Raw genomic sequence first — 15,059 nt, 5'->3', positions numbered from 1 at the left:
ATACTGCTAATGTTTACAATTGAGGCCGAATTTCTCTAGCGTCTTTTTGGTGAATCAGTTAATATCCTGCCGGTTCCATTTCATACTTGTAAGAAAACTGTCTAATTGTGGTAAATCTTTTAAAATACGCAATTAGAGTTTCCAGAAATGATTAAAAACTTATAAGAAACCCTTGAAATAAAAGTTTGTAGATTCTTACTACATTTCCTGCTGTTTTCAATCACGGACATTACCCGTGAAAAGCAGGGTAATGACCAGAAAACTGATAATATTTACAACTCCGGCCACTTTAGCGAGCGTTTTGACTTGAATTTGCTTTCAAATATTAGGAATTCATGTTTACACAGCTCACAATTAGTGTAGAAAGACTGTAAGTGAGGACTCTACTGCTAATGTTTACAATTGAGGCCGAATTTCTCTAGCGTCTTTTTGGTGAATCAGTTACTATCCTGCCGGTTCCATTACATACTTGTAAGAAAACTGTCTAATTGTGGTAAAACTCTTAAAATACGCAATTAGAGTTTCCAGAAATGATTAAAAACTTATAAGAAACCCTTGAAATAAAAGTTTGTAGATTCTTACTACATTTCCTGCTGTTTTCAATCACGGACATGACCCGTGAAAAGCAGGGAAATGACCAGAAAACTGATAATATTTACAACTCCGGCCACTTTAGCGAGCGTTTTGACTTGAATTTGCTTTCAAATATTAGGAATTCATGTTTATACAGCTCACCATTAGTGTAGAAAGACTGTAAGTGAGGACTATACTGCTAATGTTTACAATTGAGGCCGAATTTCTCTAGCGTCGTTTTGGTGAATCAGTTACTATACTGCCGGTTCCATTACATACTTGTAAGAAAACTGTCTAATTGTGGTAAAACTCTTAAAATACGCAATTAGAGTTTCCAGAAATGATTAAAAACTTATAAGAAACCCTTGAAATAAAAGTTAGTAGATTCTTACTACATTTCCTGCTGTTTTCAATCACGGACATTACCCGTGGAAAGCAGAAAAATGACCTGAAAACTGATAATATTTACAACTCCGGCGACTTTGGCGAGCGTTTTGACTTGAATTTGTTTTCAAATATTAGGAATTCATGTTTACACAGCTCACCATTAGTGTAGAAAGACTGTAAGTGAGGACTATACTGCTAATGTTTACAATTGAGGCCGAATTTCTCTAGCGTCTTTTTGGTGAATCAGTTACTATCCTGCCGGTTCCATTACATACTTGTAAGAAAACTGTCTAATTGTGGTAAAACTCTTAAAATACGCAATTAGAGTTTCCAGAAATGATTAAAAACTTATAAGAAACCCTTGAAATAAAAGTTAGTAGATTCTTACTACATTTCCTGCTGTTTTCAATCACGGACATTACCCGTTTAAAGCAGGGAAATGACCAGAAAACTGATAATATTTACAACTCCGGCCACTTTAGCGAGCGTTTTGACTTGAATTTGCTTTCAAATATTAGGAATTCATGTTTACACAGCTCACCATTAGTGTAGAAAGACTGTAAGTGAGGACTATACTGCTAATGTTTACAATTGAGGCCGAATTTCTCTAGCGTCTTTTTGGAGAATCAGTTAATATCCAGCCGGTTCCATTACATACTTGTAAGAAAACTGTCTAACTGTGGTAAAATTCTTAAAATACGCAATTAGAGTTTCCAGAAATGATTAAAAACTTATAAGAAACCCTTGAAATAAAAGTTAGTAGATTCTTACTACATTTCCTGCTGTTTTCAATCACGGACATGACCCGTGAAAAGCAGGGAAATGACCAGAAAACTGATAATATTTACAACTCCGGCCACTTTAGCGAGCGTTTTGACTTGAATTTGCTTTCAAATTTTAGGAATTCATGTTTATACAGCTCACCATTAGTGTAGAAAGACTGTAAGTGAGGACTATACTGCTAATGTTTACAATTGAGGCCGAATTTCTCTAGCGTCTTTTTGGTGAATCAGTTACTATCCTGCCGGTTCCATTACATACTTGTAAGAAAACTGTCTAATTGTGGTAAATCTTTTAAAATACGCAATTAGAGTTTCCAGAAATGATTAAAAACTTATAAGAAACCCTTGAAATAAAAGTTTGTAGATTCTTACTACATTTCCTGCTGTTTTCAATCACGGACATGACCCGTGAAAAGCAGGGTAATGACCAGAAAACTGATAATATTTACAACTCCGGCCACTTTAGCGAGCGTTTTGACTTGAATTTGCTTTCAAATATTAGGAATTCATGTTTACACAGCTCACAATTAGTGTAGAAAGACTGTAAGTGAGGACTCTACTGCTAATGTTTACAATTGAGGCCGAATTTCTCTAGCGTCTTTTTGGTGAATCAGTTACTATCCTGCCGGTTCCATTACATACTTGTAAGAAAACTGTCTAATTGTGGTAAAACTCTTAAAATACGCAATTAGAGTTTCCAGAAATGATTAAAAACTTATAAGAAACCCTTGAAATAAAAGTTTGTAGATTCTTACTACATTTCCTGCTGTTTTCAATCACGGACATTACCCGTGAAAAGCAGGGAAATGACCAGAAAACTGATAATATTTACAACTCCGGCCACTTTAGCGAGCGTTTTGACTTGAATTTGCTTTCAAATATTAGGAATTCATGTTTATACAGCTCACCATTAGTGTAGAAAGACTGTAAGTGAGGACTATACTGCTAATGTTTACAATTGAGGCCGAATTTCTCTAGCGTCGTTTTGGTGAATCAGTTACTATCCTGCCGGTTCCATTACATACTTGTAAGAAAACTGTCTAATTGTGGTAAAACTCTTAAAATACGCAATTAGAGTTTCCAGAAATGATTAAAAACTTATAAGAAACCCTTGAAATAAAAGTTAGTAGATTCTTACTACATTTCCTGCTGTTTTCAATCATGGACATTACCCGTGGAAAGCAGAAAAATGACCTGAAAACTGATAATATTTACAACTCCGGCGACTTTGGCGAGCGTTTTGACTTGAATTTGTTTTCAAATATTAGGAATTCATGTTTACACAGCTCACCATTAGTGTAGAAAGACTGTAAGTGAGGACTATACTGCTAATGTTTACAATTGAGGCCGAATTTCTCTAGCGTCGTTTTGGTGAATCAGTTACTATCCTGCCGGTTCCATTACATACTTGTAAGAAAACTGTCTAATTGTGGTAAAACTCTTAAAATACGCAATTAGAGTTTCCAGAAATGATTAAAAACTTATAAGAAACCCTTGAAATAAAAGTTAGTAGATTCTTACTACATTTCCTGCTGTTTTCAATCACGGACATTACCCGTGGAAAGCAGAAAAATGACCTGAAAACTGATAATATTTACAATTCCGGCCACTTTAGCGAGCGTTTTGACTTGAATTTGTTTTCAAATATTAGGAATTCATGTTTACACAGCTCACCATTAGTGTAGAAAGACTGTAAGTGAGGACTATACTGCTAATGTTTACAATTGAGGCCGAATTTCTCTAGCGTCTTTTTGGTGAATCAGTTACTATCCTGCCGGTTCCATTACATACTTGTAAGAAAACTGTCTAATTGTGGTAAAACTCTTAAAATACGCAATTAGAGTTTCCAGAAATGATTAAAAACTTATAAGAAACCCTTGAAATAAAAGTTAGTAGATTCTTACTACATTTCCTGCTGTTTTCAATCACGGACATTACCCGTTTAAAGCAGGGAAATGACCAGAAAACTGATAATATTTACAACTCCGGCCACTTTAGCGAGCGTTTTGACTTGAATTTGCTTTCAAATATTAGGAATTCATGTTTACACAGCTCACCATTAGTGTAGAAAGACTGTAAGTGAGGACTATACTGCTAATGTTTACAATTGAGGCCGAATTTCTCTAGCGTCTTTTTGGAGAATCAGTTAATATCCAGCCGGTTCCATTACATACTTGTAAGAAAACTGTCTAACTGTGGTAAAATTCTTAAAATACGCAATTAGAGTTTCCAGAAATGATTAAAAACTTATAAGAAACCCTTGAAATAAAAGTTAGTAGATTCTTACTACATTTCCTGCTGTTTTCAATCACGGACATGACCCGTGAAAAGCAGGGAAATGACCAGAAAACTGATAATATTTACAACTCCGGCCACTTTAGCGAGCGTTTTGACTTGAATTTGCTTTCAAATTTTAGGAATTCATGTTTATACAGCTCACCATTAGTGTAGAAAGACTGTAAGTGAGGACTATACTGCTAATGTTTACAATTGAGGCCGAATTTCTCTAGCGTCTTTTTGGTGAATCAGTTAATATCCTGCCGGTTCCATTTCATACTTGTAAGAAAACTGTCTAATTGTGGTAAATCTTTTAAAATACGCAATTAGAGTTTCCAGAAATGATTAAAAACTTATAAGAAACCCTTGAAATAAAAGTTTGTAGATTCTTACTACATTTCCTGCTGTTTTCAATCACGGACATTACCCGTGAAAAGCAGGGTAATGACCAGAAAACTGATAATATTTACAACTCCGGCCACTTTAGCGAGCGTTTTGACTTGAATTTGCTTTCAAATATTAGGAATTCATGTTTACACAGCTCACAATTAGTGTAGAAAGACTGTAAGTGAGGACTCTACTGCTAATGTTTACAATTGAGGCCGAATTTCTCTAGCGTCTTTTTGGTGAATCAGTTACTATCCTGCCGGTTCCATTACATACTTGTAAGAAAACTGTCTAATTGTGGTAAAACTCTTAAAATACGCAATTAGAGTTTCCAGAAATGATTAAAAACTTATAAGAAACCCTTGAAATAAAAGTTTGTAGATTCTTACTACATTTCCTGCTGTTTTCAATCACGGACATGACCCGTGAAAAGCAGGGAAATGACCAGAAAACTGATAATATTTACAACTCCGGCCACTTTAGCGAGCGTTTTGACTTGAATTTGCTTTCAAATATTAGGAATTCATGTTTATACAGCTCACCATTAGTGTAGAAAGACTGTAAGTGAGGACTATACTGCTAATGTTTACAATTGAGGCCGAATTTCTCTAGCGTCGTTTTGGTGAATCAGTTACTATCCTGCCGGTTCCATTACATACTTGTAAGAAAACTGTCTAATTGTGGTAAAACTCTTAAAATACGCAATTAGAGTTTCCAGAAATGATTAAAAACTTATAAGAAACCCTTGAAATAAAAGTTAGTAGATTCTTACTACATTTCCTGCTGTTTTCAATCACGGACATTACCCGTGGAAAGCAGAAAAATGACCTGAAAACTGATAATATTTACAACTCCGGCGACTTTGGCGAGCGTTTTGACTTGAATTTGTTTTCAAATATTAGGAATTCATGTTTACACAGCTCACCATTAGTTTAGAAAGACTGTAAGTGAGGACTATACTGCTAATGTTTACAATTGAGGCCGAATTTCTCTAGCGTCTTTTTGGTGAATCAGTTACTATCCTGCCGGTTCCATTACATACTTGTAAGAAAACTGTCTAATTGTGGTAAAACTCTTAAAATACGCAATTAGAGTTTCCAGAAATGATTAAAAACTTATAAGAAACCCTTGAAATAAAAGTTTGTAGATTCTTACTACATTTCCTGCTCTTTTCAATCACGGACATTACCCGTGGAAAGCAGAAAAATGACCAGAAAACTGATAGTATTTACAACTCCGGCCACTTTAGCGAGCATTTTGACTTGAATTTGTTTTCAAATATTAGGAATTCATGTTTACACAGCTCACCATTAGTGTAGAAAGACTGTAAGTGAGGACTATACTGCTAATGTTTACAATTGAGGCCGAATTTCTCTAGCGTCTTTTTGGTGAATCAGTTACTATCCTGCCGGTTCCATTACATACTTGTAAGAAAACTGTCTAATTGTGGTAAAACTTTTTAAATACACAATTAGAGTTTCCAGAAATGATTAAAAACTTATAAGAAACCCTTGAAATAAAAGTTTGTAGATTCTTACTACATTTCCTGCTGTATTCAATCACGGACATGACCCGTTTAAAGCAGGGAAATGACCAGAAAACTGATAATATTTACAACTCCGGCCACTTTAGCGAGCGTTTTGACTTGAATTTGCTTTCAAATATTAGGAATTCATGTTTACACAGCTCACAATTAGTGTAGAAAGACTGTAAGTGAGGACTATACTGCTAATGTTTACAATTGAGGCCGAATTTCTCTAGCGTCTTTTTGGTGAATCAGTTAATATCCTGCCGGTTCCATTACATACTTGTAAGAAAACTGTCTAATTGTGGTAAAACTCTTAAAATACGCAATTAGAGTTTCCAGAAATGATTAAAAACTTATAAGAAACCCTTGAAATAAAAGTTAGTAGATTCTTACTACATTTCCTGCTGTTTTCAATCACGGACATTACCCGTTTAAAGCAGGGAAATGACCAGAAAACTGATAATATTTACATCTCCGGCCACTTTAGCGAGCGTTTTGACTTGAATTTGCTTTCAAATATTAGGAATTCATGTTTACACAGCTCACCATTAGTGTAGAAAGACTGTAAGTGAGGACTATACTGCTAATGTTTACAATTGAGGCCGAATTTCTCTAGCGTCTTTTTGGAGAATCAGTTAATATCCAGCCGGTTCCATTACATACTTGTAAGAAAACTGTCTAACTGTGGTAAAATTCTTAAAATACGCAATTAGAGTTTCCAGAAATGATTAAAAACTTATAAGAAACCCTTGAAATAAAAGTTAGTAGATTCTTACTACATTTCCTGCTGTTTTCAATCACGGACATGACCCGTGAAAAGCAGGGAAATGACCAGAAAACTGATAATATTTACAACTCCGGCCACTTTAGCGAGCGTTTTGACTTGAATTTGCTTTCAAATTTTAGGAATTCATGTTTATACAGCTCACCATTAGTGTAGAAAGACTGTAAGTGAGGACTATACTGCTAATGTTTACAATTGAGGCCGAATTTCTCTAGCGTCTTTTTGGTGAATCAGTTAATATCCTGCCGGTTCCATTTCATACTTGTAAGAAAACTGTCTAATTGTGGTAAATCTTTTAAAATACGCAATTAGAGTTTCCAGAAATGATTAAAAACTTATAAGAAACCCTTGAAATAAAAGTTTGTAGATTCTTACTACATTTCCTGCTGTTTTCAATCACGGACATTACCCGTGAAAAGCAGGGTAATGACCAGAAAACTGATAATATTTACAACTCCGGCCACTTTAGCGAGCGTTTTGACTTGAATTTGCTTTCAAATATTAGGAATTCATGTTTACACAGCTCACAATTAGTGTAGAAAGACTGTAAGTGAGGACTCTACTGCTAATGTTTACAATTGAGGCCGAATTTCTCTAGCGTCTTTTTGGTGAATCAGTTACTATCCTGCCGGTTCCATTACATACTTGTAAGAAAACTGTCTAATTGTGGTAAAACTCTTAAAATACGCAATTAGAGTTTCCAGAAATGATTAAAAACTTATAAGAAACCCTTGAAATAAAAGTTTGTAGATTCTTACTACATTTCCTGCTGTTTTCAATCACGGACATGACCCGTGAAAAGCAGGGAAATGACCAGAAAACTGATAATATTTACAACTCCGGCCACTTTAGCGAGCGTTTTGACTTGAATTTGCTTTCAAATATTAGGAATTCATGTTTATACAGCTCACCATTAGTGTAGAAAGACTGTAAGTGAGGACTATACTGCTAATGTTTACAATTGAGGCCGAATTTCTCTAGCGTCGTTTTGGTGAATCAGTTACTATCCTGCCGGTTCCATTACATACTTGTAAGAAAACTGTCTAATTGTGGTAAAACTCTTAAAATACGCAATTAGAGTTTCCAGAAATGATTAAAAACTTATAAGAAACCCTTGAAATAAAAGTTAGTAGATTCTTACTACATTTCCTGCTGTTTTCAATCACGGACATGACCCGTGAAAAGCAGGGAAATGACCAGAAAACTGATAATATTTACAACTCCGGCGACTTTGGCGAGCGTTTTGACTTGAATTTGTTTTCAAATATTAGGAATTCATGTTTACACAGCTCACCATTAGTGTAGAAAGACTGTAAGTGAGGACTATACTGCTAATGTTTACAATTGAGGCCGAATTTCTCTAGCGTCTTTTTGGTGAATCAGTTACTATCCTGCCGGTTCCATTACATACTTGTAAGAAAACTGTCTAATTGTGGTAAAACTCTTAAAATACGCAATTAGAGTTTCCAGAAATGATTAAAAACTTATAAGAAACCCTTGAAATAAAAGTTAGTAGATTCTTACTACATTTCCTGCTCTTTTCAATCACGGACATTACCCGTGGAAAGCAGAAAAATGACCAGAAAACTGATAGTATTTACAACTCCGGCCACTTTAGCGAGCATTTTGACTTGAATTTGTTTTCAAATATTAGGAATTCATGTTTACACAGCTCACCATTAGTGTAGAAAGACTGTAAGTGAGGACTATACTGCTAATGTTTACAATTGAGGCCGAATTTCTCTAGCGTCTTTTTGGTGAATCAGTTACTATCCTGCCGGTTCCATTACATACTTGTAAGAAAACTGTCTAATTGTGGTAAAACTTTTTAAATACACAATTAGAGTTTCCAGAAATGATTAAAAACTTATAAGAAACCCTTGAAATAAAAGTTTGTAGATTCTTACTACATTTCCTGCTGTATTCAATCACGGACATGACCCGTTTAAAGCAGGGAAATGACAGGAAAACTGATAATATTTACAACTCCGGCCACTTTAGCGAGCGTTTTGACTTGAATTTGCTTTCAAATATTAGGAATTCATGTTTACACAGCTCACAATTAGTGTAGAAAGACTGTAAGTGAGGACTATACTGCTAATGTTTACAATTGAGGCCGAATTTCTCTAGCGTCTTTTTGGTGAATCAGTTAATATCCTGCCGGTTCCATTAAATACTTGTAAGAAAACTGTCTAATTGTGGTAAAACTCTTAAAATACGCAATTAGAGTTTCCAGAAATGATTAAAAACTTATAAGAAACCCTTGAAATAAAAGTTAGTAGATTCTTACTACATTTCCTGCTGTTTTCAATCACGGACATTACCCGTTTAAAGCAGGGAAATGACCAGAAAACTGATAATATTTACAACTCCGGCCACTTTAGCGAGCGTTTTGACTTGAATTTGCTTTCAAATATTAGGAATTCATGTTTACACAGCTCACCATTAGTGTAGAAAGACTGTAAGTGAGGACTATACTGCTAATGTTTACAATTGAGGCCGAATTTCTCTAGCGTCTTTTTGGTGAATCAGTTACTATCCTGCCGGTTCCATTACATACTTGTAAGAAAACTGTCTAATTGTGGTAAAACTCTTAAAATACGCAATTAGAGTTTCCAGAAATGATTAAAAACTTATAAGAAACCCTTGAAATAAAAGTTAGTAGCTTCTTACTACAATTCCTGCTGTTTTCAATCACGGACATTACCCGTGAAAAGCAGGGTAATGACCAGAAAACTGATAATATTTACAACTCCGGCCACTTTAGCGAGCGTTTTGACTTGAATTTGCTTTCAAATATTAGGAATTCATGTTTATACAGCTCACCATTAGTGTACAAAGACTGTAAGTGAGGACTATACTGCTAATGTTTACAATTGAGGCCGAATTTCTCTAGCGTCTTTTTGGAGAATCAGTTAATATCCTGCCGGTTCCATTACATACTTGTATGAAAACTGTCTAATTGTGGTAAAACTTTTAAAATACGCAATTAGAGTTTCCAGAAATGATTAAAAACTTATAAGAAACCCTTGAAATAAAAGTTTATAGATTCTTACTACATTTCCTGCTTTTTTCAATCACGGACATTACCCGTGAAAAGCAGGGAAATGACCAGAAAACTGATAATATTTACAACTCCGGCCACTTTAGCGAGCGTTTTGACTTGAATTTGCTTTCAAATATTAGGAATTCATGTTTACACAGCTCACCATTAGTGTAGAAAGACTGTAAGTGAGGACTATACTGCTAATGTTTACAATTGAGGCCGAATTTCTCTAGCGTCTTTTTGGTGAATCAGTTAATATCCTGCCGGTTCCATTTCATACTTGTAAGAAAACTGTCTAATTGTGGTAAATCTTTTAAAATACGCAATTAGAGTTTCCAGAAATGATTAAAAACTTATAAGAAACCCTTGAAATAAAAGTTTGTAGATTCTTACTACATTTCCTGCTGTTTTCAATCACGGACATTACCCGTGAAAAGCAGGGTAATGACCAGAAAACTGATAATATTTACAACTCGGGCGACTTTAGCGAGCATTTTGACTTGAATTTGTTTTCAAATATTAGGAATTCATGTTTACACAGCTCACCATTAGTGTAGAAAGACTGTAAGTGAGGACTATACTGCTAATGTTTACAATTGAGGCCGAATTTCTCTAGCGTCTTTTTGGTGAATCAGTTACTATCCTGCCGGTTCCATTACATACTTGTAAGAAAACTGTCTAATTGTGGTAAAACTTTTTAAATACACAATTAGAGTTTCCAGAAATGATTAAAAACTTATAAGAAACCCTTGAAATAAAAGTTTGTAGATTCTTACTACATTTCCTGCTGTATTCAATCACGGACATGACCCGTTTAAAGCAGGGAAATGACCAGAAAACTGATAATATTTACAACTCCGGCCACTTTAGCGAGCGTTTTGACTTGAATTTGCTTTCAAATATTAGGAATTCATGTTTACACAGCTCACAATTAGTGTAGAAAGACTGTAAGTGAGGACTATACTGCTAATGTTTACAATTGAGGCCGAATTTCTCTAGCGTCTTTTTGGTGAATCAGTTAATATCCTGCCGGTTCCATTAAATACTTGTAAGAAAACTGTCTAATTGTGGTAAAACTCTTAAAATACGCAATTAGAGTTTCCAGAAATGATTAAAAACTTATAAGAAACCCTTGAAATAAAAGTTTATAGATTCTTACTACATTTCCTGTTTTTTCAATCACGGACATTACCCGTGAAAAGCAGGGAAATGACCAGAAAACTGATAATATTTACAACTCCGGCCACTTTAGCGAGCGTTTTGACTTGAATTTGCTTTCAAATATTAGGAATTCATGTTTACACAGCTCACCATTAGTGTAGAAAGACTGTAAGTGAGGACTATACTGCTAATGTTTACAATTGAGGCCGAATTTCTCTAGCGTCTTTTTGGAGAATCAGTTAATATCCAGCCGGTTCCATTACATACTTGTAAGAAAACTGTCTAACTGTGGTAAAATTCTTAAAATACGCAATTAGAGTTTCCAGAAATGATTAAAAACTTATAAGAAACCCTTGAAATAAAAGTTAGTAAATTCTTACTACATTTCCTGCTGTTTTCAATCACGGACATTACCCGTGAAAAGCAGGGAAATGACCAGAAAACTGATAATATTTACAACTCCGGCCACTTTAGCGAGCGTTTTGACTTGAATTTGCTTTCAAATTTTAGGAATTCATGTTTATACAGCTCACCATTAGTGTAGAAAGACTGTAAGTGAGGACTATACTGCTAATGTTTACAATTGAGGCCGAATTTCTCTAGCGTCTTTTTGGTGAATCAGTTAATATCCTGCCGGTTCCATTTCATACTTGTAAGAAAACTGTCTAATTGTGGTAAATCTTTTAAAATACGCAATTAGAGTTTCCAGAAATGATTAAAAACTTATAAGAAACCCTTGAAATAAAAGTTTGTAGATTCTTACTACATTTCCTGCTGTTTTCAATCACGGACATTACCCGTGAAAAGCAGGGAAATGACCAGAAAACTGATAATATTTACAACTCCGGCCACTTTAGCGAGCGTTTTGACTTGAATTTGCTTTCAAATATTAGGAATTCATGTTTATACAGCTCACCATTAGTGTAGAAAGACTGTAAGTGAGGACTATACTGCTAATGTTTACAATTGAGGCCGAATTTCTCTAGTGTCTTTTTGGAGAATCAGTTAATATCCTGCCGGTTCCATTACATACCTCTAAGAAAACTGTCTAATTGTGGTAAAACTCTTTAAATACGCAATTAAAGTTTCCAGAAATGATTAAAAACTTATGAGAAACCCTTGAAATAAAAGTAAGTAGATTCTTACTACATTTCCTGCAGTTTAAAATCAATGACATTACCCGTGGAAAGCAGGGAAATGACCAGAAAACTGATAATATTTACAACTCCGGCCACTTTAGCGAGCGTTTTGACTTGAATTTGCTTTCAAATTTTAGGAATTCATGTTTATACAGCTCACCTTTAGTGTAGAAAGACTGTAAGTGAGGACTATACTGCTAATGTTTACAATTGAGGCCGAATTTCTCTAGCGTCTTTTTGGTGAATCAGTTAATATCCTGCCGGTTCCATTTCATACTTGTAAGAAAACTGTCTAATTGTGGTAAATCTTTTAAAATACGCAATTAGAGTTTCCAGAAATGATTAAAAACTTATAAGAAACCCTTGAAATAAAAGTTTGTAGATTCTTACTACATTTCCTGCTGTTTTCAATCACGGACATTACCCGTGAAAAGCAGGGTAATGACCAGAAAACTGATAATATTTACAACTCCGGCCACTTTGGCGAGCATTTTGACTTGAATTTGTTTTCAAATATTAGGAATTCATGTTTACACAACTCACCATTAGTGTAGAAAGACTGTAAGTGAGGACTATACTGCTAATGTTTACAATTGAGGCCGAATTTCTCTAGCGTCTTTTTGGTGAATCAGTTACTATCCTGCCGGTTCCATTACATACTTGTAAGAAAACTGTCTAATTGTGGTAAAACTTTTTAAATACACAATTAGAGTTTCCAGAAATGATTAAAAACTTATAAGAAACCCTTGAAATAAAAGTTTGTAGATTCTTACTACATTTCCTGCTGTATTCAATCACGGACATGACCCGTTTAAAGCAGGGAAATGACCAGAAAACTGATAATATTTACAACTCCGGCCACTTTAGCGAGCGTTTTGACTTGAATTTGCTTTCAAATATTAGGAATTCATGTTTACACAGCTCACAATTAGTGTAGAAAGACTGTAAGTGAGGACTATACTGCTAATGTTTACAATTGAGGCCGAATTTCTCTAGCGTCTTTTTGGTGAATCAGTTACTATCCTGCCGGTTCCATTACATACTTGTAAGAAAACTGTCTAATTGTGGTAAAACTCTTAAAATACGCAATTAGAGTTTCCAGAAATGATTAAAAACTTATAAGAAACCCTTGAAATAAAAGTTTGTAGATTCTTACTACATTTCCTGCTGTTTTCAATCACGGACATGACCCGTGAAAAGCAGGGAAATGACCAGAAAACTGATAATATTTACAACTCCGGCCACTTTAGCGAGCGTTTTGACTTGAATTTGCTTTCAAATATTAGGAATTCATGTTTATACAGCTCACCATTAGTGTAGAAAGACTGTAAGTGAGGACTATACTGCTAATGTTTACAATTGAGGCCGAATTTCTCTAGCGTCGTTTTGGTGAATCAGTTACTATCCTGCCGGTTCCATTACATACTTGTAAGAAAACTGTCTAATTGTGGTAAAACTCTTAAAATACGCAATTAGAGTTTCCAGAAATGATTAAAAACTTATAAGAAACCCTTGAAATAAAAGTTAGTAGATTCTTACTACATTTCCTGCTCTTTTCAATCACGGACATGACCCGTTTAAAGCAGGGAAATGACCAGAAAACTGATAATATTTACAACTCCGGCCACTTTAGCGAGCGTTTTGACTTGAATTTGCTTTCAAATATTAGGAATTCATGTTTACACAGCTCACAATTAGTGTAGAAAGACTGTAAGTGAGGACTATACTGCTAATGTTTACAATTGAGGCCGAATTTCTCTAGCGTCTTTTTGGTGAATCAGTTAATATCCTGCCGGTTCCATTAAATACTTGTAAGAAAACTGTCTAATTGTGGTAAAACTCTTAAAATACGCAATTAGAGTTTCCAGAAATGATTAAAAACTTATAAGAAACCCTTGAAATAAAAGTTAGTAGATTCTTACTACATTTCCTGCTGTTTTCAATCACGGACATTACCCGTGAAAAGCAGGGTAATGACCAGAAAACTGATAATATTTACAACTCCGGCCACTTTAGCGAGCGTTTTGACTTGAATTTGCTTTCAAATATTAGGAATTCATGTTTATACAGCTCACCATTAGTGTACAAAGACTGTAAGTGAGGACTATACTGCTAATGTTTACAATTGAGGCCGAATTTCTCTAGCGTCTTTTTGGAGAATCAGTTAATATCCTGCCGGTTCCATTACATACTTGTATGAAAACTGTCTAATTGTGGTAAAACTTTTAAAATACGCAATTAGAGTTTCCAGAAATGATTAAAAACTTATAAGAAACCCTTGAAATAAAAGTTTATAGATTCTTACTACATTTCCTGCTTTTTTCAATCACGGACATTACCCGTGAAAAGCAGGGAAATGACCAGAAAACTGATAATATTTACAACTCCGGCCACTTTAGCGAGCGTTTTGACTTGAATTTGCTTTCAAATATTAGGAATTCATGTTTACACAGCTCACCATTAGTGTAGAAAGACTGTAAGTGAGGACTATACTGCTAATGTTTACAATTGAGGCCGAATTTCTCTAGCGTCTTTTTGGTGAATCAGTTAATATCCTGCCGGTTCCATTTCATACTTGTAAGAAAACTGTCTAATTGTGGTAAATCTTTTAAAATACGCAATTAGAGTTTCCAGAAATGATTAAAAACTTATAAGAAACCCTTGAAATAAAAGTTTGTAGATTCTTACTACATTTCCTGCTGTTTTCAATCACGGACATTACCCGTGAAAAGCAGGGTAATGACCAGAAAACTGATAATATTTACAACTCGGGCGACTTTAGCGAGCATTTTGACTTGAATTTGTTTTCAAATATTAGGAATTCATGTTTACACAGCTCACCATTAGTGTAGAAAGACTGTAAGTGAGGACTATACTGCTAATGTTTACAATTGAGGCCGAATTTCTCTAGCGTCTTTTTGGTGAATCAGTTACTATCCTGCCGGTTCCATTACATACTTGTAAGAAAACTGTCTAATTGTGGTAAAACTTTTTA

The sequence above is a fragment of the Myotis nattereri genome, assembly GCF_964212035.1.
Source record: "Myotis nattereri genome assembly, chromosome: 12".
NCBI lineage: Eukaryota > Metazoa > Chordata > Mammalia > Chiroptera > Vespertilionidae > Myotis > Myotis nattereri.
Note: the sequence above shows the minus strand (reverse complement) of the source record.